The sequence below is a fragment of the Pogona vitticeps genome, chromosome 1, assembly GCF_051106095.1.
Source record: "Pogona vitticeps strain Pit_001003342236 chromosome 1, PviZW2.1, whole genome shotgun sequence".
Lineage (NCBI taxonomy): Eukaryota > Metazoa > Chordata > Lepidosauria > Squamata > Agamidae > Pogona > Pogona vitticeps.
The window spans coordinates 288,958,664-288,976,102 of record NC_135783.1 but is presented as its reverse complement, the minus strand read 5'-3'; positions in this window follow the sequence as shown (position 1 = coordinate 288,976,102).

Genomic DNA, 17,439 nt, shown 5'->3' with positions numbered 1-17,439 from the left:
TAATGGTAATGACTTCCTTTAGTGAGTTATTCTATGTCATGTTCAGTCTTCCTCTTTTCCTACTGCCTTTCATTCTTTCTAGCATTACAGTATTATCTTTTCCAGTGTGTCTTGTCTTCCTACAATCTGTCCCAAGAACAACTGTTTTATTTTAGTCATTTTAACTTCTAGTGAGAATTTGACCTTGATTTGATCTTGAACCACTTGTTTGGTCTGGTGGACCATAACGTTTGTAAAGCTCTCAAATTCTGTATAAATGATTAGTTTGCACCCACAGAGAGCTGTGGGTGGTGTTATCTGAGTTGACAACCCTTTGATGTATTTGGTAGGTTGTGTTGTTGAAAGATATGACAGAGGACCCCCTTCCTCTATTTTTATTTAATCTACTGTTTTGAATATATATGAATTGTGAATTTCATTGTATGTGTATATACTTACAATGACAATAAACTATTATTATTATTATTGATGCAGTGCTATTCTAGATAAATAAGATAGTTGATGGTATTAAGTGTACTATTCTAGGTAGATGCATTGCTGTTGCACTATGTCAAGGGGGGGGTCACCATGCTCCACTAAATGACCACTGTCAGAAAAGGCAGAGGAGTGGGCAGGAAGAGGAGTGTCATTAATCAAAAGGGGAACAAGATAGAGCAATCTAAAGACTTGTCTGGACTCTTCTAATGGGAGAAGAAACATTGATATGTATGAATAGATCACACCAAAGATAAAAAATATCTTAAGCACAAACCAGATGTGCCCTGACTTTCCAACTGTCCAACTGTCAAAAATTGAGGGTTGCTGGTGGAGCAAATTGCTTTGAAATAAATTTCTTAAAAGTTTTTATAGCATTTATATGACTTTTGCCAACCCAGCAACCCACGATCCTCACAAATTATAAACACAGCAAACTGCCATCATAGCAAAATGTACTTTATGTTATGACTGTGTCCTTTGAACACCTGCAAAGCTCCAGAACTCCAGGAGACCAAACTGCAGGTACTGTATAAAAGTTTACTGATCAAGGAATTTGCTAGGTAAGAAGAGTGCCATCTAGTGGGTATTTAAACACATTGTTCCACTTTGACAGGTGCTGGACTCAATGATCCATAGGATTCCTTCAAGCTCTGAAGTCCAAAGTGTATTATTGCAACATTTTACAACCTATAAGCAAATTAAGATACATTTAAATGCTTTTACACATGCAATATTTGCAGCCTTGACAAATTAGCCAAGAAGGACAGCAGATTACCCTTTGCCCATCTTGTTTACACATGTCGCACAAGATGAAAAGTAGTCATGAAAATCTGAAAAAGTAGATATTATTAATTCATTGTGAACTGTAATTGGTATGGAATCCAAATCAGAAAGGATGTCAGTTATTTTGTCTTGATGGTCACAGTGGACCACCTAGGACTTCCCACAACTCTCTTATGGGCAAAATATGAATGATCCTTACAACTTGGTGGTCCATTTTGACCCAGCATGAAGTCCCAGGTGGTGTGTGGTCCGCTCTGCCCACTTACATCTTCAGTGCATTGCCCAGATGTGCTCCTGTCTTGATGTCGGGTTGCTCACCACTCTGGTCCACGTGCTCGTAGTCTCGAGATTAGACTACTGCAATGCTGTCTATGTGGGGCTGCCTTTGAGACTGATGCGGAAGCTACAAATGGTCCAGAACATGGTAAAGGTAAAGGTAAAGGTTCCCCTTGACAATTTTTGTCCAGTCGTGTTCGACTCTAGGGGGCGGTGCTCATCCCTGTTTCCAAGCCATGGAGCCAGTGTTTTGTCCAAAGACAATCTTCCGTGGTCACATGGCCAGTGCGACTTAGACACAGAACGCTGTTACCTTCCCACCAAGGTGGTCCCTATTTATCTACTTGCATTTGCATGCTTTCGAACTGCTAGGTTGGCGGGAGCTGGGACAAAGCAATGGGAGCTCACTCCGTCACGTGGATTCGATCTTACGACTGCTTGGTCTTATGACCCTGCAGCACAGGCTTCTGCGGTTTAGCCAGCAGCGCCACCATGTCCCAGAATATGGCCACCAGATTATTAACCGGGTTGAAAAGACACCAACAAAATTCCCCCACTCTGGCAGCCGGTTACCCATTTGTTTCCTTATTGATTTCAAGGTACTAATTCTTACATATAAAGCCCTAAATGCTTTAGGGCCTCAATACCTGGCAGAGCACCTGTCCCCACCTTACTCTACTCATGTCACTCAATCAAGCCAGATCAGAAGGATGGAGGGCTTAACCCCAAGAGAGGCCCAGAAGGAGAGAACAAGAAACCGGTCCTTCTCGGCGGTGGCCCCTTTGGAACACCTTACCCCTGGAGATTCGACTGGCACCCTCACTGGGAATTTTTAAAAAGAAGTTGAAGACTTGGTTCTTCCAGCAGAACTTCCACCCTCCCATTATGTAGCTTCTTTATTCCATCTTTATCCCTGCTCACTGGAAGGACAGATCCTGAAGCTAAGGCTCTAATACTTTGGCTATCTTATGAGAAGAGAAGACTCCCTGGAAAAGACCCTGATGTTGGGAAAGTGTGAAGGCAAGAGGAGAAGGGGATGACAGAGGATGAGATATTTGGACAGTGTCGTCGAAGCTACCAACATGAATTTGACCCAACTCCGGGAGGCAGTGGAAGAGAGGAGGGCCTGGTGTGCTGTGGTCCATGAGGTCATAAAGAGTTGGACACAACTTAATGACTGAACAACAATTATCCCATCTTGGATCCTGTTTTCTTTATTGATCTTTCTGCTCTTACGATCAGTTATTTTAACGCTCTTTTTATCTTTATATTCTGTACGCCACCCAGAGTAGATTCCCGAATCCAGATGAGCAGGGTAAAAATGGAACAAATAAATAAATATATGAAACAGATGAACAAGATGATATGGTGCAAATGTAACTTAAGAGAAAACATTCAGCTTTCCCATTAGGATTGTTTCCACAGAGTAGACCCTAATATGCACTGTACCATGGTTGGGTTCCTAAGAAGACTTCCCCTACTGTGGCTCTCACTACCACCCCGTTACTCCACCATTTTAAGCTCCTGAGGAATCTATGAAGCTTCTCTGCCCTCAATAAACAAGAGAAGCTTTTAACTATACTTGAGTCATTTTCTAGAGATGTGTGACTCCACGAAGCTTCAGTTGGTCTGAATTCTTTAGCACCAAACTCTTTCTCACTTGAGATTGTAAGCTTTCCTCTACCAACACAGAAATTTGTCTGTATTTCCATGCACATTTCTCAGACAGATTCATTTTTGTATCTTCCAAGCAGATACATTTTTACATATATTCCCTTTGATGTAGGTGAGTTTGTACTTCCTTTTAACATGAGCACATCCTTGGAATAATTTGTTTCATTACTTTTGCTTAAGTGCAATTTGGTTTGGTTCTAGAAAGTTCACATGGCATAATTTTAAAATAAAATGTGAACAACAACAAAAAATCTCTCTAATTTCCATATTCCAGATGTTGGCCAGGATTGCATGCAGGAATGTTTTTTTTCCAGACACTTGAGAAGCTCATCTGGATTTGTCATTCTCTGTGGACAGATCTTCCTATTATGTCTCCAACCCTGGCAGAGGTGTGCAGCTGTGCTGTGCAGAAAATTTCTCCCCTAAGAATTTCAACCTTTTTCATTCACTGCCTTTGAGAAGGAGTAGAGCTGGAACGGACCCTATGAATCATTGAGTCCAGCTCCTGTCAAGGAAGTCCAGTGGGGAATCAAACTCCCAACCTCTGGTCCCTCAGCCAGAAATCTAAACCACTGAGCTATTCAATAGTTCACCTTCAATGTCACCACCACAATGCTCTGGAATGACACTGCACAGGAGGCAAGTTTGATCTAACTTGTATTAATCTGTCACAAGAGCAAAGATTCATTTGATATTAATTTGTTAGTCTTTGAGGTACCATGACATTCTTCCTTTCACCAACCAACCCACCAAATGCTCTCTTATCATGCAGGGCAGTGGTTCCCACTCTTGTATCTCTAAATGTTCTTGGAGTAAAACTCCCAGAAACCTTCCTCACTAGCTGTGCTGGCCAGGAGTTCTTGAAGTTCTAGATCAAGAATCTCTGAGGAGGCAAGGGTGGGAACCACTGTTGCAGGTGATCCCTTTAAGATTCTTACTACAGTGGGGTCTCTACTTAAGAACTTAATCCGTATTGGAAGGTGGTTCTCAAGTTGAAAAGTTCTTATGTTGAATCTGCATTTCCCATAGGAATGCATTGAAAACCATTTAATCCGTATCTGCTCTTTTCCATCCATAGAAACTACAGTGGAACCTCTACTTAAGAACTTAATCGGTTTTGGAATGGTGTTCTTAAGTTGAAATGTTCTTAAGTTGAAGCAACATTTCCCATAGGAATGGACTGAAAATCAATTAATCCGTTCTGGCTGTTTTTTTGTTATGTAGAGGTGCGTTCGTACATTGAAGCATTAGTTCCCATAGGAACTAATGCAAAGCTGGTTAATACATACTCTACCACTAGGGGGAGAATTTTTTTTAACCTAAGATGACCTAAGGTTAAAAAAAAGAGCAGGAAAGGTTTTTTTTCCTGTTCTTATCTTGGATTTCTGTTCTCAAGTAGAAGCAAAATTTAGCAAATGGAGCTGTTCTTAAGTTGGATTGTTCTTAAGTAGGGACGTTCTTAAGTAGAGACCCCACTGTATAACATCCCAGCAGTTCTTCTCTGGAGAAAACAGTGCTGCTAATTTGGTACTAGGGAGGTGAATAAACATCACATATTACTCCTTTATGGTTCATAGAACCTGCCTCATTGAGGTGGGAAGCTTATTGAGGATTCTCAAGCCTATTGTAAGACATCACACCTCCAGAACAAAGTTGAGACAGCAGGCACTTCCCCTGTTGTGCTTTGGGCAATGTGCGCAAAATGTCTCAAACATCCTTTTCTTGTGTGAAGAAAAGGACAGCCACACACTACAAGCATGAAAAGACAGACAGGCTACTCAAAATATGCAAACAACTCATTCAAAGCTTTTGTTTTTAATACTCTGTGCAACAGGGCAGCAGTTATTGTAGTTTCAAATTTTGCATTTACAGAAATATACAAAAATCAGTCTTGCAAAAAAAACATCCTACTATCTTGCAATGAGACTTTTTGGTGGTGGGGAGTAGGAGGAAAAGCTTTTTCTTGTTCAGCATGCAAGAATGAACCAGATCAGGAAATATAGTCTTGTTTGGTTCCCATCGGTATTCCTGTTATATAATTGAAAAAGAAGGGGATCGGAGGGAAATGCTTGCTCCAGTTATTTAACAACTTCCCACAAAGCTACCTGGCCTATAATCCAGTAGCAACACAAGACAGTGGGCCATCCCTTTAATCTTTTTCCTTCAAAACTCCACCAGACTGACTTGCTTACAAGAGCCAGACCCCTGAGTCAGCCAAGAGTCACCTGGAAGCAATCTCTCCTAAATACAACTCCTTAAAAGTTATAGTCATTCACTTTGATACTTCCAAATTATATCTTTCTTCCCCCCCCCCCTTCTTCAAGAAGACTAGCAAATGGTAAACTGACCCATGCTAGCCTACCAACAGGAGACATGGTGCCTCTTGAGCTATCAAAATGATATTGTTCAGCCACAAGACTTAAAGTTTGTAGTAGTCTGCTCCAAACTGTAGCCTGGAAAAAAATGTAACAACACTCACACAAAATGAAGTGATAGATTCTGCTTTGCTTTGCCTCCATTGACCAGGTAAGTATAATTTGATTTATTGATTTATTGATTGATTGATTTAAAACCTTCACATTTGTGACTAAAATAAATTATGCCTAGCAGAAGGGCACAGTTGTTTATTGTGTGCACTGAAGTCAGAAAAGAGCACATGCATCCAAATCTTCTTTGACAGCTGTGCAAATTGTGTAATTTTTTTGAGGCAAATTGTCCCCAGTTAAGAAATCACCCTAGACATTATCAATTGTGCACAGCATATCAAACACAATTCAGTATTGTATTTGTAGAAAAGTTAGCCATGTTAGTCTGTGCAAGCATTATAGGTGAAAACAGTGATTGAATACATGATCTAATATATATGCACACCTGAAACAGTTATACAGTATATTGATTTTCCTTTTTATTTGTTCATTAATAAAAGAATATTTGATCAAAACCCCTGATTCCTAAGTTATATGAGCAGCTCCTGTGTGTGGGACTTGAATTGGTATTAAGATAATACCTGGTGGCAGCGAAAAAGGGCGAGTTTACCTTTGTGGAGCCCAAAGAAATAATGGACGCAAAGAGGGATCTCCACAGAGGATAATAGAAGAAAGAGTTCCTCTGCTGTCCTTTCTATGGTAACAACCCACTGCATATATCATAGGATTGTGACCCAAGAGAAGTCTGTTCTGTTTGGGAGCAACCTAAGCAACCTCACATACAGAAGAGGATAACTGTCCTAGTACTGTACCAGGAAAAAATGTGGTGCTTATACACCACCTCAAAGCGCTTAAAGCACTCTCTGGGCAATTTACAATTTTTAATTATGCAGGCTACACATTGTTCTTACTCCCAGCAATTTCCCAACACTGGAAGGATAGAAAGTCGAGTCAACATCCAGCTGGTTTCCTGAGCCCAGGACCAAACTCAGATCATGAACAGAGTCTTCACTGCACTGTTGTAGTTTAACTACTGTACCAGCAGATTCCTCCATGATGAATAGTTTGCAAAAGGGGGCAAGATGGATATCTCTTACTGAAAACATATGTCGTCACTTAAAAATATGCTAAACTAAACAGCACCAAAAGTGAACCCAGAAGTGACCTAGATATTCATCTGATTGCTTCCTTACTCAATAACTCAGTATTAAAGCTGCTACCAGCCTGTCATCCCTCTTCTTATGCAAAATGCAGGAGAGGCACTCCTACTTTAGAAAATATATTTCCTTCCCTGTGAGCAGGAGCCTCACAGGGAAGAAACCAGGCCCAGAAACTTGCTTCTCCCTTCATTACTGGCAGAATCTCTGATATGTATGTGAAACAGATCAGGGAATAGGCAGGCTGGATTCTATCTACAATGGAGTTAATTTATATTAATTAATTTGTCCTCGGGGAAGAGGCTTTGTGATAGGAATCTGCCATTGCATTATCTTGTTTTCTTTAACATGCGATGCTCTTTTTTTCCTTTACACACACACATACACACACACACACACACGTGTGTGTGTGTGTGTGTGTGTGTGTGTGTGTGTGTGTGTGTGTGTAAAGGAAAAAAGAGCATTGCATGTTAAAAAAAACAAGATAATGCAATGGCAGATCCCTATCACAAAACCTCTCCCCTGAGAAATTAATCCCAAACCACCATTATTCTGGATTTTTTTTTCTTCCTCATGCCCAACTAAAAAGAGGAAGACAATTTTTCCTCCCAGTAGTTTAAAAGTTCTTCAATAAGCCCAATTGAGTCATCAGTAGTAGCACTGCTGCTTGTGTTTTTCAGGATAATAATTTTTAATCATATGCAGATAAATTACTGTACTTTATGTTGCTGCATAACGGCACAAAATAATCCATTGCCATCACAAATACACACATCCAAATTACAGACTGTGCAGAGATAACATTGGAAGATAGGTGCACACAAGTTCATCCTGGAAGGAGAATTAAAGTATAGACATTTAGAACTACAGGTTATATGAAAACTATTCAATATTATACCTTGAGCCAGACATCCTGGAGAGCGAAGTCAAGTGGGCCTTAGAAAGCCTGGCTAACAACAAGGCCAGTGGAGGTGATGGCATTCCAATTGAACTATTTAAAATCTTGAAATATGATGCTGTTAAGGTGCTACATTCAATATGCCAGCAAGTTTGGAAAACTCAACAGTGGCCAGAGGATTGGAAAAGATCAGTCTACATCCCAATCCCAAAGAAAGGCAGTGCCAAAGAATGCTCCAACTACCGCACAATTGCACTCATTTCACACGCTAGCAAGGTTATGCTCAAAATCCTCCAAGGTAGGCTTCAGCAGTATGTGGACCGAGAACTCCCAGAAGTACAAGCTGGATTCCGAAGAGGCAGAGGAACTCGAGACCAAATTGCTAACTTGCGCTGGATTATGGAGAAAGCCAGAGAGTTCCAGAAAAATATCTACTTCTGCTTCATTGACTATGCGAAAGCCTTTGACTGTGTGGACCACAGCAAACTATGGCAAGTTCTTAAAGAAATGGGAGTGCCTGACCACTTTATCTGTCTCCTGAGAAACCTATATGTGGGACAGGAAGCAACAGTCAGAACTGGTCATGGAACAACTGAGTGGTTCAAAATTGGGAAAGGAGTACGGCAAAGCTGTATACTGTCCCCCAGCTTATTTAACTTGTATGCAGAATACATCATGCGGAAGGCTGGACTGGAAGAAGCCCAAGCCGGAATTAAGATTGCCGGAAGAAATATCAACAACCTCCGATATGCAGATGATACCACTCTGATGGCAGAAAGTGAGGAGGAATTGAAGAACCTTGTAATGAGAGTGAAAGAGGAGAGTGCAAAAAACGGTCTGAAACTCAACATCAAAAAAACTAAGATCATGGCCACTGGTCCCATCACCTCCTGGGAAATAGAAGGGGAAGATATGGAGGCAGTGTCAAATTTTATTTTCCTGGGCTCCATGATCACTGCAGATGGAGACAGCAGCCCCGAAATTAAAAGACGCCTTCTTCTTGGGAGGTAAGCGATGACAAATCTTGACAGCATCTTGAAAAGCAGAGACATCACCTTGCCAACAAAAGTCCGAATAGTCAAAGCTATGGTTTTTCCTGTCGTGATGTATGGAAGTGAGAGCTGGACCATAAAGAAAGCAGACCGCCGAAGAATTGATGCCTTTCAATTGTGGTGCTGGAGGAGGCTCTTGAGAATCCCCTGGACTGCAAGGAAAACAAACCTATCAGTTCTAAAGGAAATCAACCCTGAGTGCTCACTGGAAGGACAGATCCTGAAGCTGAGGCTCCAGTACTTTGGCCATCTCATGAGAAGAAAAGAGTCCTTGGAAAAAACCCTGATGTTAGGAAGGTGTGACGGCAAGAGGAGAAGGGGACGACCGAGGATGAGATGGCTGGACAGTGTCTGCAAAGCAACCAACATGAACCTGACACAACTCCGGGAGGCAGTAGAAGACAGGAGGGCCTGGCGTGCTCTGGTCCATGGGGTCACGAAGAGTCGGACACGACTAAACGACTAAACACATTCAATATTACTGCATTTATGAATATACAACCTGCAACAGGTTGACCAGGTACACTGCCCCTATTGTAGAGGGCACAATAGTCTAAATCCATAGATCTCTCTTGGATCAAGAAAATCTATAGGCATTCAGAGACCTTCTAAACAACAAGGAGTTGTCTTAGATTAGATTAACTGTTTGTGTTCCTCTTCTGTATGTTCTCAAGTATGTAGATTCTCAGTGCCCACCAATGCCTAGGTTTTGCCAGTAGCTGAGTTTATTTGTTTAGTTTACTTATTTAAAGTATTTTAATCCCACCTTTCTATTTAATCTTCACAATTCAAGTCTGGCTAATATGAACACCACCTACCTTGACAGATTGAGATACAGTGGTACCTTGCAAGATGACGACCCCGCTAAATGATGAATCTGCATAACGATGACTTTTTGTGATCACTATAGCGAATCCCCTTCATGGATTGCTGCCTTGTCGTGGCAAATGGGCTTGAGTAACTCAGAGAAGCTATGGGCTATGCCGTGCAGGGACACCCAAGATGGACAGGACATAGTGGAGAGTTCTGACTAAACGCAATCCACCTGGAGTAGGAAATGGCAATGCCACTCCAGTATCTTTGCCAAGAACGTCCCATGATCAGAAACAAAAGGTTAAAAGATATGACGCTGGAAGATGGGACCCTCAGGTCGAAAGGCGCCCAGCATGCTACTGAGGAAGAGATAAGGACAAGTACAAGTAGATCCAGAGCTAATGAAGTGGTTGGGCCAAAGCCGAAAGGACGCTCAGCTGTGGACGTGCCTGGAAGTGAAAGTGAAAGGAAAGTCCAATGCTGCAACAAAAAATACTGCATAGGAACCTGGAATGTAAGATCTATGAACCTCGGGAAGCTGGAGGTGGTCAAACAGGAGATGGCAAGAATAAACATCGACATCCTGGGCATCAGTGAACTAAAATGGACAGGAATGGGCGAATTCAGCTCAGATGATTATCATATCTACTATGATGGGCAAGAATTCCATAAAAAGAATGGAATAGCCTTCATAGTCAACAAAAGAATGGGAAAAGCTGTAATGGGATACAATCTCAAAAATGACAGAATGATGTCAATACGAATCCAAGGCAGACCTTTCAACATCACAATAATCCAAGTTTATGCACCAACCACCATTGCTGAGGATACTGAAATTGAACAATTTTATGAAGATTTACAACACCTTCTAGAACTGACACCAAAGAAAGATGTTCTTCTCATTCTAGGGGACAGGAATGCTAAAGTAGGGAGCCAAGAGATAAAAGGAACAACAGGGAAGTTTGGCCTTGGAGTTCAGAACGAAGCAGGGCAAAGGCTAATAGAGTTTTGTCAAGAGAACAAGCTGGTCATCACAAACACTCTTTTCCAACAACACAAGAGGCGACTCTATACATGGAAATCACCAGATGGGCAATATCGAAATCAGATTGATTATATTCTCTGCAGCCAAAGATGGAGAAGCTCTATACAGTCAACAAAAACAAGACCTGGAGCTGACTGTGGTTCTGATCATCAGCTTCTCATAGCAAAATTCAAGCTAAGACTGAAGAGAGTAGGAAAAACCACTGGGCCACTCAGGTATAATCTAAACCAAATCCTTATGAATACACAGTGGAAGTAAAGAACAGATTTAAGGAACTCCATTTGGTGGACACAGTGCCTGAAGAACTTTGGATAGAGGCTCATAACATTGTACAGGAGGCAGCAACAAAAACCATCCCAAAGAAAAGGAAATGCAAGAAAGCAAAGTGGCTGTCCAACAAGGCCTTAGAAATAGCAGAGAGGAGAAGGGAAGCAAAATGCAAGGGAGATAGGGAAAGCTACAGAAAACTGAATGCAGACTTCCAAAGAATAGCAAGGAGAGACAAGAGGGCCTTCTTAAATGAACAATGCAAAGAAACAGAGGAAAATAATAGAAAAGGAAAAACCAGAGATCTGTTCAGGAAAATTGGAGATACTATATTAGAGGAACATTTTGTGCAAAGATGAACATGATAAAGGACAAAAATAGGAGGGACCTAACAGAAGCAGAAGACATCAAGAAGAGGTGGCAAGAATACACAGAGGAATTATATCAGAAAGATTTGGATATCCCGGACAACCCAGACAATGTAGTTGCTGACCTTGAGCCAGACATCCTGGAGAGCGAAGTCAAGTGGGCCTTAGAAAGCCTGGCTAACAACAAGGCCAGTGGAGGTGATGGCATTCCAGTTGAACTATTTAAAATCTTAAAAGATAATGCTGTTAAGGTGCTACATTCAATATGCCAGCAAGTTTGGAAAACTCAACAGTGGCCAGAGGACTGGAAAAGATCAGTCTACATCCCAATCCCAAAGAAGGGCAGTGCCAGAGAATGCTCCAACTACCAAGAAACCTATATGTGGGACAGGAAGCAACAGTTAGAACTGGATATGGAAAAACTGATTGGTTCAAAATTGGGAAAGGAGTACAACAAGGCTGTATATTGTCCCCCAGCTTATTTAACTGATATGCAGAATACATCATGCGGAAGGCTGGACTGGAGGAATCCCAAGACGGAATTAAGATTGCCAGAAGAAATACCAACAACCTCCGATATGCAGATGATATCACTCTGATGGCAGAAAGTGAGGAGGAATTAAAGAACCTTGTAATGAGGGTGAAAGAGGAGAGTGCAAAAAATGGCCTGAAACTCAACATCAAAAAAACTAAGATCACGGCCACTGGTCCCATCACCTCCTGGGAAATAGAAGGGGAAGATATGGAGGCAGTGACAGATTTTACTTTCTTGGGCTCCATGATCACTGCAGATGAAGACAGCAGCCACGAAATTAAAAGACGCCTGCTTCTTGGGAGGAAAGCGATGACAAACCTTGACAGCACCTTAAAAAGCAGAGACATCACCGTGCCAACAAAGTCCGAATAGTCAAAGCTATGGTATTTCCTGTCGTGATGTATGGAAGTAAGAGCTGGACCATAAAGAAAGCAGACCGCCGAAGAATTGATGCCTTTGAATTGTGGTGCTGGAGGAGACTCTTGAGAGTCCCCTGGACTGCAAGGAAAACAAACCTATCAATTCTAAACGAAATCAACCCTGAGTGCTCACTGGAAGGACAGATCCTGAAGCTGAGGCTCCAGTACTTTTGCCATCTCATGAGAAGAGAAGACTCCTTGGAAAAAACCTTGATGTTAGGAAAGTGTGACGGCAAGAGGAGAAGGGGACAACAGAGCATGAAATGGCTGGACAGTGTCACCGAAGCAACCAACATGAATTTGACCCAACTCCGGGAAGCAGTGGAAGATAGGAGGGCCTGGTGTGCTCTGGTCCATGGGGTCATGAAGAGTCAGACATGACTAAACGACTAAACAACAACAACATAGCGATTCGCAAAACAATCATTCCAATGGGGGATTTTCACTGGACATTGATTAGGTCCATGCTTTACGAACCTTTTGTTTGCAAGATGATGATTTTTTCCGCTGATCGTCGGCTTAGCAAAATGTCTGCCCTGTGTTTTCTAGACCCATGCTTCGCAGGGCAGCCATTTTTACAGCTGATCGCCGCTCGCAAAATGGCTTCCCTATGGGCGATCTTCGCTGGACGACGAGGTATTTTCCCCATTGGAACGACAAGGTATTTTCCCCATTGGAACGACGAGGTATTTTCCCCATTTCAATGCATTCCAATGGGGAAAGGGTTTTCACATGACGACGATTTCACTAAACAGCGATTTCAATTGGATGGATTATTGTCGTCATGCGGGGCACCACTGGGTACTCATCTGTCCCATTGAGAAGTGTTCTGGACATGTTCTGAAGGTTGTTCTTCCTAACGTTTCACCAGTCTCTGTGGCATCTGCGGAGGACAGGAGTCAGAACTCTGTCTGTGCTCTGGTGCAGTTTGTTTGGATAGTTGAGTATTTATAGCTTTGGGATCAGGTTGTCCCTTTCAGCAGATGGGTGATTGTGGTGATCAGTGTGTTGATCAACCATGCAACCATGCAACAACCATCAGATTCTGGCTGTGAAAGCCTTCGAGAATACACAGAAGCTTTTCTTTGGTTTTTTGCTCAGCCAGCACTGGTGCGGCTGCTTCTGCACTTCCAGCTGGCTCTAGCTCCAGCTACTTTATGCTTCTTTGTTTCCTGCTCCACATAGCACCCCTCACCACTCTTCTTGCATCACCGCTGCTGCTCAGGAGAGCCACAAGTGGCAATAGTTTGAGAACCACTGGTGTAGGGGATTCCTCTGCAGAAGGTGGACTCTTAGGTGGCATTCTGTTCTGATAGGCCAGTGCTAGTCATGTCCCTGGGTATCCCTCAAAGCTTTTATGTATCCTGGGTTCTTCCTAGCTTCTACCTGCCCAGCTACAATGTCTGCTCCCTCTCTCAAGGTTTTGAGCTTATTTTTATTTATTTATTTATTTATTTATTTATTTATTCATTCATTCATTCATTCATTCATTCATTCATTCATTCATTCATTCATTCATTCATTCATTCATTCATTCATTTATACCCCACCTATCTGTTCAAAATGACCACTGTAGGCGGCTTCCAGACATATAAACACAATAAAATGTACATATAACAAAAAAAACCAATATATTATACACATTGATAATAAGCAGCCAACAGTAAGCAGTAGACATATTTTCAAGATGGCAATATAACAAAAAATAAATTAAAGAAGAAAAGGTTAAGTGTTATCTGGAGGGAAAGCCTGCTTGAACATCCAAGTTTTGAGATGGGTCTTAAAAATACCCAGCGACGGGGCCTCACGAATCTCTGGAGGAAGGTTGTTCCAGAGGTGAGGAGCCACCACCGAGAAGGCCTGATTTCTTGTTTTTTCCTTACGGGCCTCCCTCGGCGTCAGGCTCCTCAGCCTCACCTCCTGACTCGATCAAGTGATATGGGTAGTTCTTGGTGGGAGTAGGCGTTCCGCCAAGTATTGAGGCACTAAACCGTTTAGGGCTTTGTACGTAAGCATCAACACTTTGAAGTCAATGCGGAACCGAATGGGCAGCCAATGCAGTGCGGCCAGAGTGGGTGAGATGTGTTGGTATTTTCTCACTCCACTAAGTAGTCTGGCCGCTGCATTCTGCACCATCTGGAGTTTCCGCAACAGCCTCAAAGGCAGCCCCACGTAGAGTGCATTACAGTGGTCTAATCTTGAGATTACGAGTGCATGCACCAAGGTAGTGAATGCCCCAACATCGAGATAGGACCGCAGCTGGGCTATCCGCCGAAGGTGAAAAAAGGCGGTACAGACCACCGACACCACCTGAGTTTCCATAGTGAGCGCCGGGTCCAGATGGATCCCCAAGCTGCGGACCCCATCCTTGGTGGCAAGAGTCACCCCCCCAAAAAGAGAGGGAGTTTTCCCAGCCCCCAGCTGTGGGGGCGCCCACCCTCAGTACCTCCGTCTTGTCCGGGTTCAGCCTCAGCCCATTTTCCTGCATCCATTGCAGTACAGTCCCCAGGCAGCGCTGAAGGGACAGAATGGCATCTTCTGCAGTTGGTGAAAAGGAGATGTAGAGCTGAGTGTCATCAGCGTATTGGTGACACGATGCTCCACACCCCCTGATGACCCCACCCAGTGGCCTATTATAGATGTTAAACAGCATTGGGGAGATAATCGACCCCTGTGGAACCCTACAATTGAGACTCCACGGGGCCGAAACACTCTCCCCAAGCTGTACTCTCTGGGGGTGGTCCTCCAAGAAGGAACGGAGCCAAGCCATTTCTGTAACATCATGCATTATATGTTCTGGAACATCTGCTAGAAACTGTTGCAGTTCTACCCTGAAAATATCTCCTTCACCCATCCCGGGACATCTTCCTCACCCTTCATTCAGTTATCATATATTTTGCCAATTACACAAGCATGCTAATGAAATGGCATGTGTGACTTCCATCTTATGATCTGAAGTTGTTCAAGCCAGTTAAAGTACTATTCATATTCTCTCAAGCCATCTTTACCTCCTGTGACTCCTGTAAGCTGCCCTCTGAATGTATTGATCATTGGGGGTGTTATTGCTCAAACAAGCCCTCCTGGAAGAGTCAAGGAACAATCATAAACCTAAAGTTGAGTGTCTCTTGGCTCAAAGAACAACAGGCAAATCTGAAGTCATGGTAGCACTAGTTGCAGGCCTCTCCTGCTGTAGGAGACATATCTCCCTCCTGTGACCAGGAGATTTGATAAACCCAAACATCACATCTAAAGGCTTGTTCCCCAATTCATTAACTGGGAAAGTGTTTGGTATGTATAAAGAGGAGAAGAGAAGTCAAAGGACAAGCAATATTTTATCTAAAAAGGAATTAAGCTTTATTGTGCCATAAGGGGAAAAAAGGAACACAACATATTAAAGAAAACAAGATAAAGCAAAGGCAGAATCCTATCACAGGGTTCCTTCCCTGGGAACAATTTAATTGAAGAAAACATAGACAAGAATCTTGACTACCCAAACAATATTAAAGAAAGAAATGTCTCCTATCCACCTATCTGAAATGGTCCCTATTGGAATCATAGCCATGTAGGTTTATGCGATCTTCAGTCACCATTGTCTAGGGATGTAGTTTCCCTTATGGCCAATAAAAAAAGAGGAAGTTCATACCTCAATAAACCTGATTTAAGGTTGTCCAGTGATTGCCCAATACCTGCAAATCAGCAGCAGCAACATTGTTGTCATCACTCTCTACCTTTCTCAAAACATTAACCCTTTCCAAAATAGTACAGTTTCTCTCCTGATGGTTAGCCTCATTCCAAGGCCGCCTGCTCAGCTCCTAAGCTTGGAAAAGTCATTCTTGAATGACATATCAAAGAATTCTTAGCCACCATGGTCTATGTCTGCAAGATTTGGTGTTGTAATCCAAAAAAGCACATTTTCAAAGTTGTGCTAAACTTATAGCTCTGGTTAGTGGCATCCTCTCAGAATCCTATGTCTGGCATTTTCACTCCATGACACTTGTTGCCTTTCTGAATTATCCACCTCTGCTTAGAGCTAGCCATGCCTTCCCTTTTAGTGCCTATGACATCTGGCTTGTCTTCTTCCTAAACTGTCATACTTGTTCTGCATTTGAATTTTTAAAAACATCTCCAATTCTTTTTCTTCTTAAAATGAAGGAACTAGTAATCTTCTCTAAGTGCTTACCCAAAATGAAATAAAACAATATTCTTACCCTTCTGCCTCACCTAGATTCAACAGGTATAGCTGTTCCCAGCATAGTTATTACTGCCTACCTTCTGGCTATTAAAGAGGAGCAGAAGTAAAGAAATCTTCAATAAATGGCTGACATTTGTAGCACAACCAAGAATTTCAAGACCTTAGCATATAAAACCTTAATCTGGATTAAGGAATTTGTCAATTTTCATTTCTCTCAATTTTGATTTTTTTTAAAAAAAATCACCCTTATTCACTTGGAACAGGAAGAACTTCGCACATGTTGGCATTTTATTTTTTAAAAAATGAACTGAAATAGAATTCCTGCAGAGTCTTATGTATATCTTTAAGAATCAACTAAAGACATGGATGTTTCGGCAGGCATTCCCATTAGATAACTCCTGACGCCCTTTCTCCCCTCTCTCATTGTTTCTTTTCTGTCTAATATGTAATGTAATGTAATGTTCTGTCATTTAGAATTGTTCTTATTTCTTATTTTTGTTTTTTATGATTGTTAGCCGCCTAGAGTGGTCCTCACCCGACCAGATAGGTGGGATATTAAATAAATAAATAAATAAATAAATAAATAAATAAATAAATAAATAAATAAATAAATAAATAAATAAATAAATAAATAAATAAATGACACTTCATGCTTTAAACAGACATTTTAACAGTACTGGATCAGCTACTACCTATATCAGACAATGGTTTTGCGACAATGGTGTAGGTACATCTGCTAGAATTTGCTGTTCTTTCTTTTCTTTAGCAAAGAATCAGAGATCTGTAGAAGAAAGAAGGGGAAAGAAATATGTGGCAGACTAGCCAGGTCTTAAGCAGCAGGAGAGAAACTTTCTGACCCCACAGGCTGAATTTGGTTTGGTAAGGGGCTTGAAAACCACATTCCAGGAGTGAGAGGAGGTTAGAGCACTACACAAGGCCAAATCAACATAGGTTGGATGAGATGCAATACTTATCAGTCTGGACATACAAAGGGCAGCCCAATTCTGTTTATGTCTGCTCACAAGAAAGTCTGAATGCAACAGCTTTCTGGAGCTGC